Genomic DNA, 10,189 nt, shown 5'->3' with positions numbered 1-10,189 from the left:
TGATATCGCAAATGAGGAAATCAAAAGGGATTTTTTCGATATAGTGCTTCTGAAAGAGCCTGGTAGTGATGGCTATCATGTTCATATCTTCCAAAGTCAGTGGGATACCCTTGGTGATGATGTGGGACAGTGGGTTAAAGGTGTATTTGCTGGAAGGTCGATCGAGCAGGAGTTGAATAACAGGTTGATTGTTCTAATTCCCAAAAAAGAGATCCCCGAAGATTTTAGCCAATTTCGGCCCACTAGCTTGTGTTTTGTTCTTTACAAATTGGTAATGAAAGTTATTGCAAATCGGTTTAAGCCAATTTTTTCTAAACTGATCTATCAGGAACAAGCTGGTTTCATAGGGGCCGAAACATATCTGATAACATTATTCTTGCGTAAGAAGTCATTCATTCTATGCGTTGCAAGCGGAAGAGGAGGAACTGGATGGCTATTAAGTTGGATTTAGAGAAAGCATATGACAAAGTTAGCTGAGAGTTTATTTCTACTGCTTTGAATGCAGCTGAGATCCTTGTCTTTTTACAAAAATTGATTATGTTCGTTAGATCTTCCTCCTCTATGCAAATCCTTTGGAATGACATGCCTACTCAGAAGTTTAAACCAGTTAGAGGAATCCGTTAGGGATGTCTTTTATCGCCTTATCTCTTTGTTATTTGCATGGAAAGGTTGAGACATATTATTTAGGATGAAATGAATATCGATAAATGGGAACCAATTCAGTTGTCCCGTACTGGTCCTGCTGTCTCACATTTGTTTTTTCCTGATGACTTGGTGATCTTTTGCAAAGCACAGTTGGATCAAGCACGGCTGCTGGATTCCATTCTCAATCAATTTTACAAGAATTCAGGGCACAAAATCAGTGTTAGGAAGAGAAATATCTTCTTTTCCAAGGTTACTGGAGCTGATATCCGTAATCAAATTTCTCAATTGTTCAAATTTAGGAAGTTCAAAATCTTGGTACTTATTTAGGTGATCTTCTTCTTCATAAAAGGGTAACCAACAATACTTTGAGTTTTGTTGTTGATAAGGTAAGGCGAAAATCGTAGAATTGGGATGCGAGGAAGTTATCTTTGGCAGGGAGAATCACCTTGGCTCAATCTATACTTCTCTCAATTCCTAACTATTTTATGCAGTCTTTGATGATTCCGAAAGGGGTTTGTTCAGATATTGAGAAATTGGTCAGACAATTTATTTGGGGGCGTACAAATGGTCATTCTAAGATGTCTTTAGTGGGGTGGGACTCTATTTGTCAGCCACAGGATTAGGGTGGCCTTGGTTTTAGACACTTGAATGACCAAAACATGACTTTTTTTTATGAAGATTGGTTTTAGCCTTGTTTCTGAAAGCAATGTGCTTTGCATTCGTGTCCTTCGCTTTAAGTATGGATGGAAAGAACAGCTTCCAGACTCTATCTGTAATGGCCCAAATTCAAGGTTATCGGAATAGTGGTTTCGTAACCACAAATCCGATATAATTTTAATATTTTTGCATGAATATTGATATGATAGGAAAATCGTATGAAAATATCGATAGAAAAATTTTACAGATTTAGTGGTTAGTTAGAAAAAAGAAATTATTGAAGAAATTGAAAAAAAAGTATCGAGACCTTGATCTTGTAAAACCGAGTTAGAAATATTTTTATAAATATTTATGAAATGTTAGTAATATGGTATTAAATTTTCGTTAGAAAATTTTAATGTTTGGGTAGTCAATTAAGTGAAAAGGACTAAATTGAAAAAGGTGTAAAAGATACTAGAAGAATTAAATAGCTCAATTGTTAAATGAGGAGGGACATAAATTGCAAATAAGGCAAAAAGAAGATATTTTGGGCGGCATAAGCTGAGAAAAATCAGGAGAATTGGTGAAATAAGGGTAAAAGGGGAAAATAACAAATTTTACTAAGATAAAAATGGGACCAAATTGGAATATCTAAAATTCTCTTTATTTTTCTGCACTCTCATCAGCCAAAAACGTCCTAAGGGTTTATTCAAGCTGATTTTTCATAATTTTTGCACCAAATCCAGAAAATTCAAATATGAAGCTAGATCGAGGAAAAGAAAAAGTTCGGGATTAGTAGATTTTTGTTTACGAACAAGTATCGAGGTAAGTTCGTGTAACTTGAATTATATTCTTAAATGCTTGAAATATTTGTTATTGATATGAATATGATTTGGATGTTTATTGTATGATAATTGATGAAGTATTGATATTATTGATGAAAAGAGAAAATAAATCCAGGTTGAATGAAAGGAAAATTTGATGGATCTCTGAAAAGGAATTGACGGTAAAAATGATCTAGCCCGGACGGGTGATCCTATTCTGATATAGCCTTCCCGAAAAATATGTGGAAAATGGATTTATCTTGGATGGGTAATCCGAATTAGGGTCTGAATTTAGCCTGGACTGGTAATTCAGATCCAAGCTCATTAGAGTAATTGTCGTTGTAGGGGATTTAGCCTGGACTGGTAATCCCGCTGTAATCCCGTGGGAGTGTGCTCTCTGAAATGGAAATGTGCGTACATGAATATGAATTGACGGGCCCGGATTTGTACACTTATGTGTACCCCTGAAAATCCATCGAAATTCCAAGTAGTTCAACGGGATAAATATGGAAAAATAACAAGGGAATGGAAATCATGGAATTGTTGAGCTCATCAATCATGGTATATATTATTGATACATGGAAATTATTGGACTAATTTGAATGTTGAGTTTGTGCATGATAAGAGAATAATGTATTGAGTGGGTGTATGAATGTTTATTGCATTGTATTGAAAATATTAGGTAAGTATAATTCTTGTTACATGAGCTTACTAAGCACAAAGTGCTTATCCTGTTTCCTTTTCCCCTGTTTTGTAGTGTTAAGAGCTCGGAGGTCAGATTTGGTCAGAGACGCATCACGCTATCAACCTCAAGATTTCGGTATGTAAAGAAACTTTATTTTGAAAATCAATGGCATGTATAAGCTAATAAAGTAAATGTTAATGTGAAATGAATGTATGGTTAGCCATTGGTATGGCTAACAAATTTTGGTTTTGGTATGTGATGAGGTTATCTTATGAATATGTTAAATCTATCTTGAAAATATATTGAAATGGATTGGTTGTGTTCGATTGGTCTCGGTTTAAAATTACAAGGAAGATTAGATATTTATAAAGGGGTTATATTGAGTTCAAAAAAAAAACTTTGGGATTTTGTGAAAAATTTATTCGGTAAAATCTTGTAATGCCTCATACCCTATTCCGGCGACGAATACGGGTAGGGGGTATTACACTATCAACAGGAACCAATGCTCCCATTTATGGAGGTCTCTTTCTAAGATATGGCCACTACTCCGTGAGAACTTAAATTGGTCTATTGGAGATAGCGCTACTGCCCGTTGTTGGAAAGATTCTTGGATTCAAGGTATGGGTTCTTTAATCTAAAAAATTCCATCTTTTACTAACCTTGATTTGGATTGTTGTGTTAGGGAGTTCGTCAATTCGGATGGAAGATGGAATTTGGACCTGTTTCGTGTCTAGTTACCTGAAAATGTGATTTATAGGATTACTAGTATCCCTTTTCCACATGTTGATTCTGGCCCAGATAGGGTGATATGGGCTCGATCAACATCAGGAGCCTTCTTTATTCGTAGTGCTTATTGGACTTTAAAGGAGCCCACTTGGAATTCTCAAAATAAGTATTGAAAGTCTATTTGGAAATACTCGGGACCATAAAGAGTAAGAGTCTTTCTTTGGCTTGCTTTTAAGCAAAGACTTCTCACTAACTCGGAGCGTGTAAGAAGGGAAATCAGTCACAGAAATTCGTGCACCTTGTGTGGGTATGAAGTTGAGGATTTGGCACATGTTCTTTGAGACTGCCCTTCCGCAAAGAATGTGTGGATGCTTGTGTTTCCAGATCAGCTTAAACAAAGGTTCTTCTTTGCCTCATTTCCGGATTGGCTTTTACTTAACCTTTGTTTTCATGAAAGATTGCAGGGTAGTGGGCTCACTTGGTCATCTTTATTTGGTGTAATCGCTTGGCACCTATGGAAGAATAAAAATCTTTTTATCTTTTAGAATATTTCCTGGGCAGCAACTGAAATGGTTAAGGTCTCTAGCTGCTGGGCTCGGCAATACGATGCACATATTGGTGGATGCAAAAGAAATAATCTCAATGCGAATTCAGTAAATAATTCGGATGATTCATGGGTTTATTTATCCACTGATGGAGTTGTGGCCAGAGATTTGGGATACGCTGCTACAAGAGGAGTGGTTAGGGATTATGATGGAATTTGGATAGTGGGATTTACTCGTTTCTTAAGAGTATGTTCTCCGTTTGAGGCTGAAGTCTGGAGCATCCTTGATAGAATTTTTATTCTACTAAATAAGGGTTACAGACGGGCCATTATTTTGACTGACAATGTTGAAGTCGTCCAAATCTTGACTAATTTGAATTTGGAAGATTTTAGGATTACTGTGCTCAGAAGAACTCAACGTATCATGAGGGCAGAAGGGACGTAGAAGGTTAAGCACATTCCAAGAAATCGTAATTTGGTAGTGGATCGTCTAGCTAAACTTAGCTTGAGCTGGAAATCAAGTTTACAAGTTCTTAATGAGGCTCCTAAAGAAATAATACATTTATTACAAGAAGATAAAGAACATGGTTGTTTTATGTAGTTGATGTTATTCATTTTATTTTTCACCAAAAAAAAAGCTATATCGTGATTTCTTTTATAATAAAGAATATATTTATTTTAGTAAAATTGCCAGTAGCAAGTAAATTTACAGCCAAAATTGACTAGTAGAAAAAAAAAGTGAAAATTATAAACAAAAATGCAAACCTTAATCTCCCCAAAATATTTCAAGTTTTAATAAATTGGTAAAGTACCCAGATTTTGGATGAAAGAAAGAAAATTTAAACCTAGATTTTGAAAGAAATGTACAAAAAAAGGAGGAGAAGAAATAGCATCTATAAATTGTAGTTCATGAAACAAAATCACCAAATAAACCTTAAATTTGTTGTAAATGTCCAGATCTCAAGAAATTTAGAAAAGCACAGAGAAGAAGAAAAGCAGAGAGCTCGAGAAGAAGGTTTTTCAAACAGGATGAGAGATCTCAAGTAATTTAAAAAATTACAGAGAAGAAGAAAATCAGCGCTCGAGAAGAGGAGAGATTGAAAGTTATAAAAAATTATTTCCATTGCCAAGAATTGAACCCGGGTCTCCTGGGTGAAAGCCAAATATCCTAACCACTGGACGACAATGGATTTCATTTCTAAGTTGTGTTTTTTTTAAAATAACACGATAAAAACTGATTTCTGAAAATTGATTAATTTTTAAAATATTAATATTTTTCGGATGTTTAAGTAATTCTGCATAATTTTATTTTGTTTTAGTTTTTGAAAAAATTTTCTAAAATAATTTTTTAAAGTTATTCTTAATAAAAAAAATTCGACATAAATGTATTTATCAATCTAATTTTATTTTATAATAATTAATATATTATATAAACTTAATAATAAAAAATGTTAAATATATTACGTATAAGTTTCTAATTAGAATTAGAACGAATTTGCTTGTAACGAAACCATTTAATGAGTTGTATTATCTGCGGTTTAGATTCTTCAATGTTGTTTTAATTAGTAGGAGACTACTAATAGAGATCAAGAACTCTGTTAACGTAGGCAAAATGCATAAAGAGAGATCACGATGTCTGTATTTTTTTTTTGTAACCCAAATTCAAGACAAAATGATAAATCCCCAAGGAGAAGCAAATGTAGGCAAACAAGTGGAGAAGATTGGGGGCCTTCATTTCATTAGTAGGAGACTGCTAATAGAGATCAACAACTATGTAATTTGTTTTTTTAACCATGGCTCATAGAGATCAAGATCTCTGTTCTCAACCATAATAATACAGATCTACAATAAAGAAACTAGAAAATTGAACCCAAAACTGAATAATATAAGAAGATGAAGAATAAAACAAGGTCGGTAGTAATGGAGTTTCCAGAGATCAACGGCCTCTATACTGACGCAAAACAACAAAAATAAAGACAACAAGCAGAACTTAATTGACTGGAGTCAGACCGCCGGTGATAGAGTTGATGAGGTCGCCGATTAGGTCGCCGGTAAGGGAGAGAAGTCGGCGACAGTTGAGTGAGGAGAGTAAATGTTTATAGAGGTAACCTCTGGGATTTAAGGGCTGGTTGCTGTAAAATGACTTACCAAAAAAAAGTGGTAAGTTGTTTTACGAGAATAACACCGTTTTTTCTCTTCACTTACCGTACATTTTTCTTTGACTTCTTTTTAACCCTTATCAAACATTTAAAAAGTTGAAAATTATTTTTTGAAAAACTTTTTGTTGTTTAATCCTACCTTACTCATATTTATATAATTAAATATTCATATTTTATACTATAAAGTATTTATTATTAAATATAACTTATAATATATATTTAATATTAAAATATTAATAGTTGATTAAGTCTTAGTTTGATTGACATTGACATTTGTTGCTAATGCATGAGAATGTAAGTTTGAGCTCGCTAAAATGTGTTTATCATAAAATATTAATATAAATATTTTTTCAATAATATATTAAGAATACTAATTAAAATTTAAAATTATTGTCAATCCAATAACAAATTCGAGTAAGAGAGGTTACATTTAAGCACATAATCATATTTTGAAATCACATTCATACATTGCACTACAACATTTCTATTATACATTTATAGTTCATATTACACTACCAAACCTAAGTATATGTCATCTCTAAAATCCAAAATTTATGTATATACCAAAAAAAAGAAACTTAGTCTTGTAGCTTGGATTAGTGATGTTATTGTTGAAGTAGCAATTTTCGCGAAAAAAAGTTATCCACATACTTTCAATCTACTTTGTTTCACCTACACGTTAAACAAATGCGTTAAGTTATGTGAATAGTTTAGTAAGTACTCAATTGAATTCAATCTTACCTTTTATATATATGATTTTATTAATTTTAATAATATTTATTCACACAATTTCTTTCACTGATATACTTAAACTTTTAATTCATTTCAAAACATAAAATCATTTAAATTAACTTTATAACTTATAGTTTTCACTTTAACATGTATAGTCACTAATCAACTTTCACATTCACATATTGTTAGAGTTGTGTGACCCAAATTCTTGTTAAAATAAAATATAAGTGGCAAGATAGGAGGATCTACGAGGACAAAGACCGCAGCCCATCGCAGATCCCCAATAAGCAAAATATTGGATTAGGGTCGCAATCAGGGGTGTAGATGTAACACCCCTTACCTGACCCGGATGGCGGACTTGAGCAAGTGATGTTATGACAAAGCTAGATCATTGATAATCACTTTATTATACACAAAACTCTAATATTTAAAATATCAATCACATGTAAACTAATATATATACTTAAATTTTAGAATTCCAAGGGGATCTGATGGTCACTAAACTAACTATAAATACGACAAAGGCAAGCACACCTATCGAATAATAGTATAGCTATGGTGAGTAGGGAATATCGTCTCCACGAGGACTAAAAGTACTAGTAATTACCGTTTTCTTATTATCTAGCCGACAAATTAGGGTGATGTGTTTTAATCTAAAATTACTAAACTAATCAAAGATAACCAATGAGATAGACAATACTCAGGAAAGAATCAACCTAGACTTCACCTATTATTATGAATATGAATTAAATGATTTATTCACTTGTGACTTAATTCGTAGAAATCTCTAAATTATGTTAATATCTCTTTCGAGAGTAAGAACAACTGATTCTAGGTTGATTAATTGAAATCTCTTTCTAATTAAAACCCCTATCGTCATATTAACTCGATCTATGGATTCCCCTATTAGATTTGACTCTAATCCGGTAGATTTATGTCGTCTTATTTCTAGGATTGCATGCAACTCCGCTCAATTATGCTAGATCTACTATTAAACAGAGACTTGTTCTCCACTGAAATAAGCACATTGAACATGAATTAATATCCTGAAAATATTAAAACAAGAAATAATCATACATAATTGAGAACAAGAATCAAGTATTTATCATGTAAATCAGAAATCAAATAATAAGACTCATCATAGGTTTCATCCTCCCTAGGTATCTAGGGAATTTAGTCCATAATCCTGAATAGAAACATCTCAAAGTTAGGATAACCATAAGACATAAAGAAACTCAATAAAACTTCAAAAGAAATTAAATGGAGATCTTCGGTCTTGAGGGAGGTCCGCTTCTGAGTTGATTCCGGTGGCGTTCTTTGAGTGTTTTCTTCGATCTTCTCTGATTGCCCCCTTCTCTATTATTCTAATTGGTATTTATAGTCTTTAGAATGCTTAGAAATCCTAAAAATTGGGTTTTTCTGCGTATTTGGGAAGCAAAGTGCGAAATCGGCACGAGCTGGCACATGGGCGTGTGGACAGCCTATGTGGATCCTGAAAGCAGCTTTTTTTGTCTGATTTTGGCTCGTTTTTGCTCCTTTCGCTCTCAAATGCTCTCCTAAGTAGAGAAACATGAATTTAAAGGATTAGGAGCATCAAATTCACTAATTTGCATAATTAATCATCTAAAAAACGCATTAAGAATGAGATTAAAATATGTTACTTTTATAGCTTATCAGGATCTATTTATGAACTTTAGTCATATAATAGAATTAAATCTAAAAAACAATAAGTTTTAACACTAAAAATGAAACTTTCGTAGTTGATATCGATACCTTTATAAAAATCGATACCAAAATTCAATTATGTTTTCCTTGAAAATCACTAAAAACGGGACAAAAACACACTTACATGCAAAGGAAGAAGTGGTTGAATGTTTGAAGCTCCAAAAAGTCTCCCTTATGCTGTAATTTTCGGTTGAAGAAGAAGCCAACAAGATGATAGGTTTAATTTTGTTTATTTTTATCTTTAATAACCTAATTACCAAATTACCCTTACCTAACTTTAAAATCTTCATAATTGCCAAGCCATGCACATCCATGGAAACACGAAAATTTCTGTGTTTTTACATGCCCTTTTTAACTTAAAATCATGCTATTTAGGTTAAATTCTTGTTGAAAAATAATTAAATATTATAAAATAATTAAATTATGTTAAAATTATGAGCATGATGAATTTTAATTAATTTTATAGTTAATTTTGATTAATTTTTACTATTTTCGATAGATTCGCACAAAGGGCGAAAATTGGCTCGGCAGACAATGCTCGAAGAATAAAATCGAGAAACAATTTGAAGCATCGGGACAAATTTATTTCCAGCCTAAGATGGTCCAAAAATGTGTGTTAATTCATAATATAATTAATTTTAATTTATTTCCAATTTAATTTGGGCTCAATAAATTATTATTAATTAATTATGGAAAAAAAGGGTCCAGTTGAACCGCATTGGTTGAACCGAATCTAGTGAACTGAACCAGTCACCAATTGGGCTCGTAACACCCCTTACCCAAGACCATTTCCGGAGTCGAGCATAAGGCGTTATCTAACTTAACTTACTAGTTCGGAGCATAAAAATTTGCTTTTAGAATTAATTTCACTATTCACAACAAAACTGTCCACCTGTACGACTGTCACTAATTTAATTATAACTCGAGTTACGAAACTAAAAATTTAAATCCGTAAATTTTCCATGAAACTATACTCATATGTATTCTTATCATAAAAATTTTAGAATTTTTGGTTTAGCCAATTAGTACAGTTTATTCATTGAAGTCTCCCCTGTTTCACTGTCCGACGGTTTTGACCACCACTCACTAAAAATCAATTATCACAATGTACAGATTTCATATGGTGTTTCCGCTTGTCTATATAGGAAATATATTCAATAAGGAATCTATACATATAAATTATGACTCATAATTATTTTTGTAAAATTTTTAATGAATTTCTAAAGTCAGAACAGAGGACTTCAAAAACCATTCTGACCATGTTTCACTAAAATTAAAATATCTCAAAATATAAAATTCCTTTGCCTACACCGTTTATTTCATGTAAAAATAGACTTGATAATATTTAATCCTATATATCATTCACTCTCTAATTCCATTTCTACTATTTTTGGTGATTTTTCAATTTCACATCACTACCGCTGTCCCAAAAACTGCTTCTTTGCAAAATTTTTACTTTTTATAGTTTCTTTGTTTTCATTACCATTTAAGCATACATAACACCAAAAAAATT

General features: G+C 32.5%; 1 non-coding gene across 1 annotated transcript; it reads right to left on the bottom strand.

Annotated features, from left to right (window-relative positions):
• Positions 1-5,178: 5,178 nt before the first annotated feature.
• On the bottom strand, positions 5,179-5,250 carry TRNAE-UUC (transfer RNA glutamic acid (anticodon UUC)). Its single transcript has one exon. It is a non-coding gene; the product is annotated as a tRNA-Glu (tRNA).
• Between the last annotated feature and the right edge of the window lie 4,939 nt (positions 5,251-10,189).

The sequence above is a fragment of the Gossypium hirsutum genome, chromosome D11, assembly GCF_007990345.1.
Source record: "Gossypium hirsutum isolate 1008001.06 chromosome D11, Gossypium_hirsutum_v2.1, whole genome shotgun sequence".
In the NCBI taxonomy this organism is placed as follows: domain Eukaryota; kingdom Viridiplantae; phylum Streptophyta; class Magnoliopsida; order Malvales; family Malvaceae; genus Gossypium; species Gossypium hirsutum.
This window is presented reverse-complemented; position numbering and strand designations above follow the sequence as displayed.